This window comes from Oncorhynchus keta, chromosome 27 (assembly GCF_023373465.1).
Source record: "Oncorhynchus keta strain PuntledgeMale-10-30-2019 chromosome 27, Oket_V2, whole genome shotgun sequence".
Classification (NCBI taxonomy): domain Eukaryota; kingdom Metazoa; phylum Chordata; class Actinopteri; order Salmoniformes; family Salmonidae; genus Oncorhynchus; species Oncorhynchus keta.
The window spans coordinates 36,969,297-36,983,693 of record NC_068447.1 but is presented as its reverse complement, the minus strand read 5'-3'; positions in this window follow the sequence as shown (position 1 = coordinate 36,983,693).

The window sequence follows — 14,397 nt, the reverse complement described above, 5'->3', positions numbered from 1 at the left end:
CTGAAGTACTGAAACTCCCACCTAAAAAGTGAAACGTTATGTGCTACTGTAGCTGGGTATCCTGCACCATTCCCAGAATGTTGTGGGAAGATTGTATGCAAAATAACCATGGGACAACCACGCTCTCACCAAGCTCTAAGAAACAGATGGTTTCCAGAACATTATGTGCTAGCTGGGGTACTTTGGTCAGTCACGTCTTGGACAGTGTTCAACACTGGAAAGAAGATCATTATAGTCTCATATACAGTAGACAAGAATGTCTAGCAATGCTAACCCATAATTTAACTGTATACTGTAGGGGTGGAAGGGAACATTTTAGCAAATTGTCCCATATGTCTTTCCCTATTGTGCTACTACACTCTGTTAAAGTTGGAATCCTTAAGGTGAATCAGCAACATCTGTTTGGGATATTACAACAAAAAAGTTACTGCAAACAGCGGACACTATTTTCTTCCCTTGGACATCATTGTACGCGCGATTGAACAGCAGCACATCAGTATTGTTTTTTATACCATGCTCCTCATCTCCGTTTGTCAACAAAACAAAAACAATAACAAAGGCGGTGGGGCAACCAGTCGCGCTGTTTCCCCTGATGTAGATTCCATCTTTAAGCCCTACTACTGCAGTAGCCTGCAGCAACAATCATACTCTACTAGTTTACAGCAGAAACAACAGACCATGAAACAGATCGGCGACAGGGGGTAAGTAAGGGGGTTGTTTTTAATCAGTGAACCCTGGCTGCATCCTTCTTCGACAATGCATCCTGCTCTCCCAGGGATCCTTCAGTTCACAGACCAGGCCAGGCCTGAAGAGGAAGAGCTCAAGACAAAGACAACAACACTAGCGCAACTCCATTCCCCGCAGGCCTATAGGACTGAGGAGATGCCATTGGGGGCCCGTTGATAAATTACTCTTGTCCGCCTGCATGAGAAAACGGGAATTCTCAGTAATTTGTGTGTTCCTCAGAATTCCCTCTAATTGCAGTTGTCACATGTGCGGTCTGTGCAGTGAGCCAGCCTGGTCTCTGGGCCTTGGTTGTCAGTGATGTGTTAAACTAAACAGCTGAACTCTCACCTGCTCCCTAAGTAGGCAGCGGAGGATGTGCAGAGAGGAGAAGAGGCTAATAAATGATACAGTGGCACAAAACGGGACAGCGGGACAGCCATGGAGTCAAGAGGCAGAGCGTTCCCAGTGTATCCTGCCAGACAGACAGAGACATGTTGCAGACCCATTAAGGCCTCTGGAATGGGCAATATTGAGAATGTCTTGGTGACACTGTTTAAAACAGCCAGGAGCTACTGCATGTCCCCACTTCCATTATTGAATGTACTGTATGTTGAGCTCCAGAGTACAGATGTAACCAGGTGATATATTGTGGAATATTCTGTTTCAAGGTCTCGCACACAGAATTAAATTGAATTATAGGATCTCTCTGGTCCCTCACCAATTTTCTGTGGGCGGTGTAGTCAGTAGTTCCTACACTTTACACTACATTCTTTCAGAAAATCAATTATTATTCTACAACCAAAAACCCTTGTACACTGGCACCTTTATACTGTGACCAACCAAAATATGACATATGTTTATCTAGTTAAATGTAAATTAGGGTACAGAAAGTGCACTGAGATTAGGAATTTGAGCATCAAAGGTTAGATTATGGAACATGTTACATGGGAGATCTTGGAAAATAATGTTTTCGTGATGTGGATCTGTTGAAAACCTTTCTCACAGGTTTCTGTTTGTCTTCTTGGTTCACCGACATAGAGGTGGGGTCGGTGATGGAGGAAGGCATATCTCATCAGGACTTCTGGCGCACAGCGATACCGTGGGGCTGCTGAATTATACAGAGGGGTTGTACAACTACATTTTAATCCACTTGTGTTTGAGGCCTGATAAAAGGATTCTCTCCATCTCTTTCAGGTTAATTCACACCATCATAAATCAAATATCCCTCCTCCTCCCCCCAGGTTTTGAGGGCCTGCTGATAGGCTGGGGGTCCCCTGAGGGGGTTAGGGACTGGGACATGACCGACTGGTTACAGATGCTAGGGAAAAATGAAAAAGCAAAAGTCTGTATACATGTGCAAGGTGCTCAGTTTCTCAGACAAGCAAGTTTGCAACAAGCAACACTTAAGGCATTCAGGAAGTTGTGTTTGTAGGAACCCTCTCAAACAACTACGGTTGTAGGAATTAGTAGATTTATTAAGTGTGAATCACCCAATACAGGAATGTTTTTCAAATGTTTTGATATGAGCTTGGCAACACGTGTGTCACATTTCCTGTATATAAAATATAAGGGATTTGTATCGTGCCCTTGTCAGGAACACGTATGGACAGCAGCACCCACAGGCTGCCTGGGTAATGAATGATGTGTTGCAGTGGGAAACCATGAGGGTATTCTACACCTTCAGAGAAGGCCTAAGGATTTATGAAATAATTGTTGTATTTTTAAAATGTAAATGTCTATTTCATCTTTTCAATAACATTTCAATTATATTTTCATTATATGATTATTTTCAATGATATTCTGCTTTCATCTATTCAGTTTGAGTTGGAAAGGAAAGTGTTAAGAGAAAAAAGATCCAATCAGGATTTTTCTTTGGTGGTCTCTGGGTAAATACATTGAGCTCGCAAAGTCTGCCATTAGCTAGGCACTCAGAAACTTTATAGAAGGCATCTTTGCCATTCAACTGTCCCAGGGAAGAATTTTGGAGTGACAATGGAATCAACAAATCACATTTTGACTTGTAATGGATGGGACCATTTTACATTAACTTGACCATAAAGTCAGATTCCAGAGTCACAAAGTCAAAATTGGCTACAAAAATGTGCTTTTTGGTATTAATTGAAGGTTAGGGTTAGGAATAAGGTTAGCATTGGGTAAGGATTAAATGCAGATTTTAAGAAGAACCGTTTTAGAAATGGGTGGGGTTTAGCTACAATAATGACTTTGTGTCTTAACTAGTGACCACCTATAAATGTATGGAAACTTCTGCCTTCTCGAAGGTCAACAGGTCCCTGCGCAATAACGAGCAGTAGTTTCACCAGGGTCTAGCTAGCTAAACTTTGTTGTAGGCTAGTGTGCAGAGGCTGCAGCATGTGTTATTCGAAGAGGATGCTGTTGCTAATAATTCCAGACGTTCTTGATTTCATGTTTTTTGTTGTACTTTTTTACATGTAATTATTTGTGTACTGTACTGTAAGGAGCTATTAACATAAACATTTCGCTGGACCCTCTATAACATTTGCCAAACTGTGTAGCGACCAATAAACTTTGATTTGATTTGTTAGCCTCGCCCTTTTGAACTTTCAACAGGAAGTTAAGCTTCAAAAGATCATCTGGTGAGGGGAAGTGTGTCTCTTATTGCAGCTCGCTTGCTGTTGTTAGCTATATCTTTGAAAATAACTTGTGTGTGTGAAACATTGTTGCATTTAAACTTCAGATCAATGGTGACTTTGTGGTGTGCTGAACATGAAAAATATATTTGCAGTGGGAAGTAATGGTTGTAAACTGTTGTCTTTCTATCGGGCCCTGTGTGTTTCACAAAACATGCGCTCTCCTACATGCGGTACGCTGCACATTACAGTCACTGTCCTTTCAGCATCATCAGCCTGTCACATTAACATCCTATGACGTGTCACTGTTGTTGAATTGGTGAGAGTGTGATAGTGATGGCGTTAGGCTACAATAGGTTGTGTAAGCAGTGTGGTTGTTGTTGCTGATAGCATTTTCATTGCAGGTGCTGTCTCTGTGTGAGTGGCAGCCCGAAGCGTGGTTCAGCCTCAGGCATGTTTGATTCAGTTGTGCGCATTAAGTGATGCTATGTTGATTTTTGAGTTTGATACAAGGTGTTGGAAGAGTTTCTTCCCCACTGAAGGCCTAGGTACAATAGCCAAGGTTCACCGCGGCTGTGTTTTGTGGTTCTATGTTGTTAGAAACCTATGAATAGAGATATGCACATCCCACTACAGTAGGTCAAGGTTCGAACAAAAATAGAAAATAAAGGATTTACTGTATGTATTACGTTATAGCCTAGGTAAGTATACTCCCACACAACAACAAAGCATTTCAGAAATAGACCATATTTTATCCTCATCAGATTGTCCCTTAAGAAAAAAACACATGAATTTCACATGTGATCATGTGTTTCACAAACTGTTCAAAGGCACATAAATATTTTCCCTTGCCCATTTACCCTCTGAATGGCACACATACACAATCCATGTCTCAATTATCTGAACGTTTAAAAATCCTTCTTTAACCTGTCTCCTCCCCTTCATCTACACTGATTGAAGTGGGTTTAATAGGTGACATCAATAAGCAGTGGTGACCAGTCATTCAGGGCAGGTGTGGCAGAGCAATGTAAAAAACGATGTGAAAGAAATTGCATTAATAAAGCCCCACCTGTCCTCTTTTTTAATTTCCTGAGTAAGGCAGCTCCAAAATGCAGCTGTTTCAGCCTAGCTCAGTGCTTCCTGTGGTGGTTGGGCAGCTAGCGGAAAATACAGAGCATAGGAGTTGTTCTTTAGTTGCTCCATGATTGGCTCAGTGTTCTGTCACTCATGGGGACACTACGTTACCGCAACATCTACAGGGAGAGCTAGAAAGTTCAAGCTCCTTGGGTGCTGCCATAGAATTACATTAGAAGTGCCTATCCAAAATGGCTCAAGGTCATTGGCCACAGTTAAAATGACGTCAAATCACGTTATATCTACCGTAGCTTTGATTGGACTGATCATGTCAACATCATACTTTCAAAATCTTAGCTAGCAAGCCAGACAAGCAGTCATCGTCATGAATCAATCTACTGGCAAATCCTTTTCAATCTTTGTCATATGAAGACAAATTATAGATAAAACGTATTGGTGCCCATCGGCCATCAGCCATAAACATTACACAACAAGTTGGAAATCGCTAATTCAACAATGAGTAGTGTGGAAGGAGTCAGTGGCTAACTGCAAGCGTTACAAAGCAGTGACTAGCCTGCTATTTGGTGGAGAGGGTGTGTCGTCCAAGTCTGGGTTTAAGTGTCTCTTTTCACAGGTTAAAAGGATAAACATTCACATTCAACACAATAGGCCAGAAAAGGTTGAATACATTGGCCATGCTGTCTATGAAGCATGACTCCTGCCACATTCAAAATAACTGGAAACTCAGATCTGGGAAATCTGTAAGAACGGCCCATGTTCTGAATTACTTCGCTGTACATTTCAAAAGTGCTGAACAAATAGACAGACTACATCTGTCCTAGCTCGCGTATTAATGTCATAATCAAAATTATGGGTTGCCTCTTATCCCCTCATTGTTCCCTTATGCCATAGTTTGTACATCTCAATTGTCAGTAGAAACCACATTTGTTTAAGCAAGTCAGCCATATCAGCAGTTTTTTTTAAAGGCAGTAAATGAGGCTGAATTAACTGTTTCACTGCCAGACAAGTCTCCGCTGATAGCCAGGTATAGCGGTGGTATGGATTCACACCATGGTGCTGAAAAATGGTCTGCTGTTGGGATAGCTTTATGTAGGCCCTAACAGTTTGTGGGCACCGTTCTTCACCGTTATAGTGCAATTAAGTTTCAAGTTTTAATGTACAGTGAAATGCCTTTCTTGCGAACTCAAAACCCAACAAAGCAATAATCAATAACAATGTATTTCTAGAAAAAAACATGACAAATAAGAATAAGAACAATAAAGTAAGTATACTATATACAGGAAGTATTTAATGTGTTGTTTAGTGTTGTGTAGTGGCTTTGCTGACATGCATCTAAACAAAATTGCGTTTCCCCCCCCAAGATTTACATGCTAAAACCGCCACTGTCAATAAGGGATCATAGCTTTCACCTGGATTCACCTGGTTAGTGTATGTCATGGAAAGAGCAGGTGTCCTTAATGTTTGGTACTCTCAGTGTAGAATACAGCTCCGCACTTAGCAAAAGAGAGCCATCTGCACTGTTATTTTAGTTTTCAGTTAATCTGAATATTCTCTCATCATTGATATAATTGACTTACTTCAGCAATTTGAGGGTTTTCTGTATAGTTGTCTAATGTTGGTGGAAGCATGTTAATGCTTTAATGTTGAGAAATATAGTATAGTATAATATAGTTTTTCTTGAGTTTATTATACAAAGATGAGATTTACTTTGAAGTCCAAATTGTAGCATTTGGAATACAGGTGAAGTCAGTCATTGACACAGATATGATGGCATAGCAGGAAGATCAGAATGCCGTGAACCAAGAGGTAGTGTAATGAGGTCTGTGTGAAGCTGGTTAGGAGTCAGGTGCAGGACAGCAGATATGAGTAAATAAACGTACTTTACTCCACATAAATCAAATGCAATACAAAAGAGAGCATGCAAAACAATCACTCACAAAAAAAACATGAGGGAACAGAGGGTTAAATAATGAACAAGTAATTGGGTGATTGAAACCAGGTGTGAAAAACAAAGACAAAACAAATGGAAAATGAAAAGTGCATCAGCGATGGCTAGAAGGCCGGTGACGTCGACCGCCGAACGCCGCCTAAACAAGGAGAGGGACCAACTTCAGCGGAAGTTGTGACAGGTAGTGGGTTTAAATTCCAGGCAAGGACATGTTGAATAATAATTACTGTATAAATAAACATACAAAATATATTCATGTTTGTCAAGTATGTACATTCCGGGGACATCCTAACAACACATTTTTGTTTGCAGGATATGTGTGAATCCACATGTGAAAGATTATGTATAAATCCACAAGAAACAACATGATTTCACATGTGAAACTTCATGTGAAATATCATCACTTGTGAAGTGTTCCAAAACCACATGGTTTCACACGATTTCACATGTGAAAGGTTATGTGATCAAATGTGAAAATCCATGTGAAACTTCATGTGAAATATTGTCACATTTGAAGTGTTCCAAAACCACATGAATTTCATGTGAAATCATATGATTTTCCACATGTGAACTCATGTGGTTTTTCTGTAAGGGTTTACCCACAAAAATATGATAACGTACATAATTGTGGTCTTATTTTCTCATTTTTAATGTGAATCTAAGTTATTCTATGTTTCCCCAGCTCTGGTTATTAGTTTATGGGACAATAGCATTAATGTTTAATGGCCGGTAAATAATTCAGTACCTTTATGTTCGTCTGTGGTTCACTACCAGTTCTGATTGAGTCACTTCAAGAAGTCTTTTGTGGATGGAGGGTCCTTCAGCCTAAATGACACTTGGCCAAATAGCACTTAAGTACCTGCTCAATATTTTAACAGGGTTGCCATGAAAGAAGGCCTGGGAATGGAATGGCGGGGCTGGTTCTTTTTAGTACAGGTGGATTTTGTCTTTGTTAAGCCACAGTATGGGTAGTGTATAGCCCCATTCATGCAATTTGCTCTTAAAGCCTCTGGGCTAACCGATCACTCAAGTTCACCCATCACTGTCCAGGCACTACAGTTCATATTCCGTGCTCAAACCAAGTAAAATTATTTGACAAAATGACTTCTGATGCAACAAATGATGTGTGAAATTGCACCACAATAATATGGGTGTTATTGTGAAAGCCTCTTTTGAATTTATATTGAATTTCCATGTGATATGTGGTTTGAAAATATATATTTATCATCCTTTGTTTTATCAACTCTATTTTCATATACACAATTAAGAATTGAATTGATTGGTTCACAGCTGTTACATTTTCTGGTGCTTATTGTTCTTGGGCTGAAAAGGTATATATTCTTTAAACTTGGATTATTTTCATCTTGACACAATTTCTCAAATACTGTTTTTGTAAATGTATCATCAGAATATACAAATCACAGATTTTATGAAAATAGCAAAAAACCAGAGTGTGAGTTGGTACACTAATTTGAGTAATCAAGTCTGTCAAAATTGTGTTTTCAAAATCATCCCCAATTGGGTGTGGAGACTGCTATTGTAGTCTTTGGTGAACGTTTCGTTGATGAGAAAATTAACTTATGTGTACACTTCATTATAAACCCAGCAGACCTCAAGGACCCAGGCCTTTATGAAACCAGGACCAGATGTCAGCCAGCCACAGCCCCAATTAATCTCCAAGGCCTTGTAACAAGCCCGAGAAGAAACTAAAAAAAATCTTTGGGTGCGTAGGACTATGGGGACAGAGAGTCAGAGATGGTGAGTGGGAAGCGAGGGTGAGAGATGCTATCCAGGGAGCACGGAGCCTGGCTAGCGAGCCTGCACAAGGGGAGATAAGAAGGGGCGGCTGGGCGGTGGTGGAGCCTGGGTCACAGAGAAGAGGCTGGGGTTATTCATGGCCTTGCCGTGAAAGCTTGAGAAGATTACCCAGGGCCTGGCTGGCAGTGATACCGAGGGAGCGGACAGGCAGAGCAGAGGGGGGCCCCCTTTCACCCCCTTTGTTCCCATCCATCTGCTTGGATCTTACAATGGCTCATAGGGACAGGGGGGTGGAGGGGTGCAGCCTGCAAGAAAGAGGGACCGACCTGATGGAAGGCGGTGTACCAGGGAGAGTGAAACCAAGAAAGGGAGGGGAGAAGAGATAGAGGAGGAGAGGATACACAACGAATGAGGACTCCGCTTGTTGAGATTGAATGAATGGCGCTGCAGCTGACAAGCTCTGACATACTACATTGGGAGAGGTGGTGGAGGCGGGTGTTTACATTGTCTTTTTCCGGGCCAGTAATGGGCCGGCGGCTCCTCTTCACTCTGTATAATCAGTACTTTGGATAGACTCAGACGCCTCTTCAAACCATGATAAATAAACCACTCCAAAACCTTTGCGACTGAGAGGACAGCATTTGTCTGTCAATGTGTTGACCACCGTATTCATCATGTTGAGGAATGATCAGATGATAAAGGTGTTGTGTCCTGTAAAATGTTGTCCAGACAGACTATACCTCCACTCACAAAAAAGGGTTTTGTCCTTTGATTATCTATGTTCCACTTGTAGAATAGCAGACAGGTTTAAAGTGGTAAGCATTGTTAGGAAGAGAGTTTATGGTCGTTGCATTGCATTGACAATGGGGTGGAATATTACTTTGGTAATACCTCATGAGTAATTTTATTAATGATGAAATATGGAAATGTATTACTGCTGTGGTCTATGGATGGATGGTTGCCAAGAGGAATATGTGTGAGTGTGTGTGTGTGTGTGTGTATGTGTGTGTACAGATGTAGGATCTTTATTTGAGCCAGTTTGCTACAGAAGGAAAATAATCCTGCCGCAAAAACCAATGCAAATTATTATGTGAATTATAATTCATGGAAAAATGTGTAGGGGTTGATACATTTTTCATAAGGGCAAATCAAGTCTGACATTTTAAAGTGGAAATTACAAACTCTAGAATACTTTTTAAACCTTGAATACACTTCAAGTTTGCATTTCCTCAGCAAACAAATAATCAAATTAAGATCCTATATCTGTAGGTGGTAATGCCTTTGCGGTGAGCTTGTTTTTTGCTCTTACTTTTTTAAGAAGATAACTCACCATGAACTGCCGCTGTACAGTAATTCATGACTCACTGAATATATTAGAGAAAGAATAGATGTTGTATTGCTGAGGATAAGGCAATCTTCCTTATGAAAGTGTGATCTCTGATAAAAGGTTATATTGCTGTTGCAGTCTAATCGTATTATTAAAAGTGGTGTTGATATATAATTCAAATCAATTCCCATTGTCACATTTTACTTAACTATATATTTCAGATAGTGTGTTTCCTAATTTTGAGAAGAAATTAGTATTTTGGAACATTAAAGGCTAGTTATCTGTTATCTACAAGGGAACCTCCATTTCAATCTTCATGACAACTACCTATAAAAAAAGGCTATAAAAGCTATTCAACACCCCCCCCACCCCCTAGACTCAGGTCTCTCCATCTCAACCTGTCCACCACTTCTAAAAATGTTGTGACATTAAGGTCAACCCATCTTTTGATTGTCCTCAGTGTATCTAGTTCACGAGTGAATGTATGAATAGCTCTATTGCTGAAATATGAATAGCGGACCAATTACTTAGGCCCTGATGGAGTTGGTTGCTCCTAGGAGAATGGCCTCTCCTTGTGTAACACCAATCATGTGCTTGTGTGTGTGTGCCCCTCCCAGCAATCCTCATAGCATTCTCTCAGTAGTAAATATGTATTGAGAGGACAGAGGCGGGCTAATGAGACAATGTTAAAGTATGTGCTTGTTGTTACATGAAGCATTGGGAAATATTTTTTGAAATATTTTATATTCATACATGTTCATACATACCTTTCATTATTAAACTCAGATTGGATGTGGTGTAGGCCTACATCATACACTGTAAAAATGGAAAGTCTCAAAACCCCATGGTTGTGTAATGAAACCATGAAATGTAGCGCACCTATTATGAGATCTGGTGTTTGGAGGGGGTTTGAATGTAAACCCAATGTAAGTGTTTTCAAGGAGCAGAATATATCTTATAACAGAAATTAGGAACTCTGAAACACCCGTAAGCGGTTCTTTAACCTGAATATTGGTGTTTTTACGGGAATGCTGTGAAAACACTTTTTGGGGTTTCAGTGCATGTAAGAGGTAACATCAAAACATGCATATATAGCCTAAATATGAATTGATGCACACAATGCAAATAGTCCGGGTAGTCATTTGATTACCTGCTCAGGTGTCTTATGGCTTGGGGGGTAAAAACTGTTGAGAAGCCTTTTTGTCCTAGACTTGGCACTCCGGTATGTGGTAGTAAAGAGAACAGTCTATGACTGGGGTGGCTGGGGGTTTTGACCCATTGATAAATCCATATTTATCAATGGTGAACTGCAGAATCCTCTATTCTTGCAGTTCAATCTCCTGTTAGTGCTGGTGGTTTAAACACTGTGCTTGACAATTCCTGCCAAAATGGTATAAAAAGGCAAATGATCAAGTACATAAAACAGTCTTAAACATTAAAACACTTAAGAAAAAGGGATCTAATTCTGCACTAGGCAGGATTTAAAACATCATACCGGTGTTTAGAAGCTTAGAGGGAGGAAACAGCATCAAAAAAGAGGTATCAAGTTCTGCACTAAACAGGGTTCGAAACACCAAAATAGTGTTTTCAATCTTTTCTGTTAGTTCTCCTAGTCCCTGGCAAGGTGCTGCACAACAGTTGATTAAGTGGTGTTACAACACCATGTAATGTAAAAGAAAATATCAGGATGATGTGCTTAAATAATCCAGCAAAGTTAAGGTTTCGTCTCCTTCAAGTTGGTCGCAGCTCAGTTGCCACTAGTTTTGCTGTTACACGGCACTGGGTTTTGTTAACAAATAATCACATTACATTAATAATGTCACATTAATTGTAAATACTGAGAAGTTGAGTCGGAACATCACTTCTCTAACGTGTCAAAACAGCAACAACAAAAATCGTATCTCAAAATATAGCAATTAGAGATGAAGTTTCTCTCTGTCCCAGAGGAGCATTCACTGAGATGTTCCCAGAAGAATCCCTCCCATCAGAAACCAAGCCAGTGTGGCTTGCTGGCACTAAAAGACAAACAGTGGACATATGGCCAGTCTCCCATCATCTGCTCTGCGGTTTACGGCCCAGTAGACTGTCATTTATGTGGCCTCCAAGGAGCCAGGATGAGCCAGGATGACACCTGTTTGAATTCTCAATCAAAGGACATCTACCCTTACACTGATTTATGAAGTCTGGTTGTTGGAGAAGATTTGCTAATACAGTAATGCTCTCTTTCTCCAGTAGTATTGATCCATCTTGCAGTGTACCCATAGGGCTGGCTTGTTAAGCCAATTAACAACAATAACTCTATCAAAAAGATTCATCTATTGAGCTTATTGAGTAGATCCTCAACCCTAACTTTCTATTTTGGTTTAGATTGTCCTTCATTCTCATTCTGCATTGTGATCCTTCCACTTCAAAGGATCCTTCCAGAGCCAAACAGATGTGTTGTTAAGGCTTGAGTCTGTGGCCTATAGGAAAATATGCCATATAGCCCAGAGGGGCAGCATGACCTGGATGTGGAATACTCTTTTGTAAGTGTCCCAAAATGCCTTCTTACTCCAAAGGCTATATGATAAGAGTGGCAAGTAGCAAGGGGCATAATGCATACATTGGTAGTCTATGTGAAAAACAAAGGCTATAGAAATGGAAGAACATAGTGTAGAAAGACAGTAGCGAGGGAATGGTGGCATATAGTGTAAGGGAGGAATGTGTTGTTAATACGGAGAATGAGGGGTAAAGGTGGAGAGAGAGGCAGAGGGAGAGTGAAAGAAAGAGGGAGAGGGAGTGAGTGAGTGAGGGGAGAGGAAAGGAAAGGGAGGCAGGGAGAGGGGGGAGAGGCAGATGGAGGCAGGGAGAGAGAAAAGGAGATGGAGAGGGGGAAAGGCATATGGAGGCAGGGAGAGAGAGAGGGAGAAGGGAGAGGGGAGCAGGGAGAGAGGGAGTAAGAAAGGAAGAGTTGTCTCTGACTGACCTAAAGGTCATAATGACAACAGGTTTAATATGATTAATCAGGCCAGGCTAACACACAGCACTTACAGTAATTTGGCAGCAACCGCACAACAGCAAATATAATTATTTCATGTAAAAATAACTTACACTTGCCCAAGTCATCTGTATAATCTATTTGGATCATTGTTGTGATGATAATCAACTGACTTTTCAAGCAGACTTTCAGTGGGACTTTAGTGGTTAATCCACATTTCAGTTTACATCCAGAAACTTTCTGGTCCCTGGTAAAAACCTAGGCTTTAGATCAGCAGGCTAACACTTTCTTTTGGCACACCAGAGACCCAGGTTTCAACCCAGTTGATAACATAACCCAGTCGGTCACATCAGCAGAGTATGCATTAGAATCTGGGAGAAACTAAGCAGAACCAATCTCTCAGGTTTAGAGTGTCCCCCTCAGGCCACAGTGTGCTTAGTCAAACGTCAGTGACAAGGTCTTCCAGCCTTCACCTCTCTCTGACAGCTGAATTATTCATAAACAACAGAGAGTCGTTGGTAGGGGGCTGGCTGCTAATTTCTCAATGGGATTGTTGTCTGTCCTCACTAGCATTTGCTGAAATGCATGTTTGGGAGGCACACATTTAAATAACTTGTCAAGATATCCCCCAATGCTTTTGATTATCTATCCATAATCATAAACAAAGTTCAAAATGCGATCTATAAATGCTGTGAAAGAAAACAGGATCAAGTTAAACTGTTAGATAAACTAATAGGGCATTAACTCTCAAGGACACTGTCTGCTCTGCTGGACAGTGTGAATCTAGGCCCTGTACTATAGATATACTGAGTGCACTCTTTCCCCACTGGATTCATTCAGCAACAGCAGAGCAGGTCACTTTAAGGGTTGGGGACTTTGCCAATTGTCGTCATCAAAGAGAGTGTGATTGTGTTCTTGTCCTTTTATAGCTGGCACCGAGCCATGGCAGTATGCAGATGTCAAATTAGCATATTACATTATTTCATGCATCCTATATCTATCCACATAATGAAGTAAATCATAGTAAAGTGAGTGCGGCAGGGAAAGTGAACATTATCACAGAGCAACATGAACATAATACGTACTTTGTTTCTTATCTTCAATCATTCTGCTTATAGGCATAATGTTTCAGGAATTGAGAAGGCAACTAAATAAATGAATGAGAAAGTAAATCACCGAACCTTGAAAAGACCATTCACTTTTTATTGAGCGCTCAAGGTCCTCTGTTGGATACCAGGTATCAAAGTTCATCATTTCAATCAGAAAGGTGAAGACCACGCAAGGACATTTCCCTTGAACTGAGTCCAAATAGACAGCTTTATTCATTGATCTGGCCATTAATGCAAAGCACCACTGTCGTCAGGGGTGGGCTGGTGGATAAACCAGTACCTGTGGTCCTGTTCCCTAACCTGTTTAGAAAGAGGCATACACGCCACAGTCCAAAATCACAGCAAACCCTTTTGGATCGTTGTTGAAATATTTTTCTTTCAAAGACCTATACATTTGTGCTGTGTGACACACACACAGAACTTCCCATGCAAAGCACACTCAAGCCATACAACACAGCACCATCAAAAGCCTCTGACAATGAACACTATAGGAGAAGATAACACCAGCAGGTGCTCAAGGACAAAGAGGAAAACTCTGCCTCAGCAGAAAATAATAAATAAAGTTATGCAAGGTAAGCTACGGTTTTGGGATGTTTTCCAGATCAGATGTCTCACTGTTTTTTACCAGGTAAAATTGTGCATGAATAAAGTGGGACTTGGTGGCTGCATTCCAATGGATGTCTAAGAATAAGTTTGTGCCAACTACCGTCTCTGTGTATTATGTTACCACCCTCACCCACTTCAGACATCAGTTCCATAACCTGGGGAGTGGGAGAGATCTTAAACCTGAGGGAGATAATGAAAGCCTAACTATATATCCCCCCAGATGGACCACCCTGAGGCAGGGC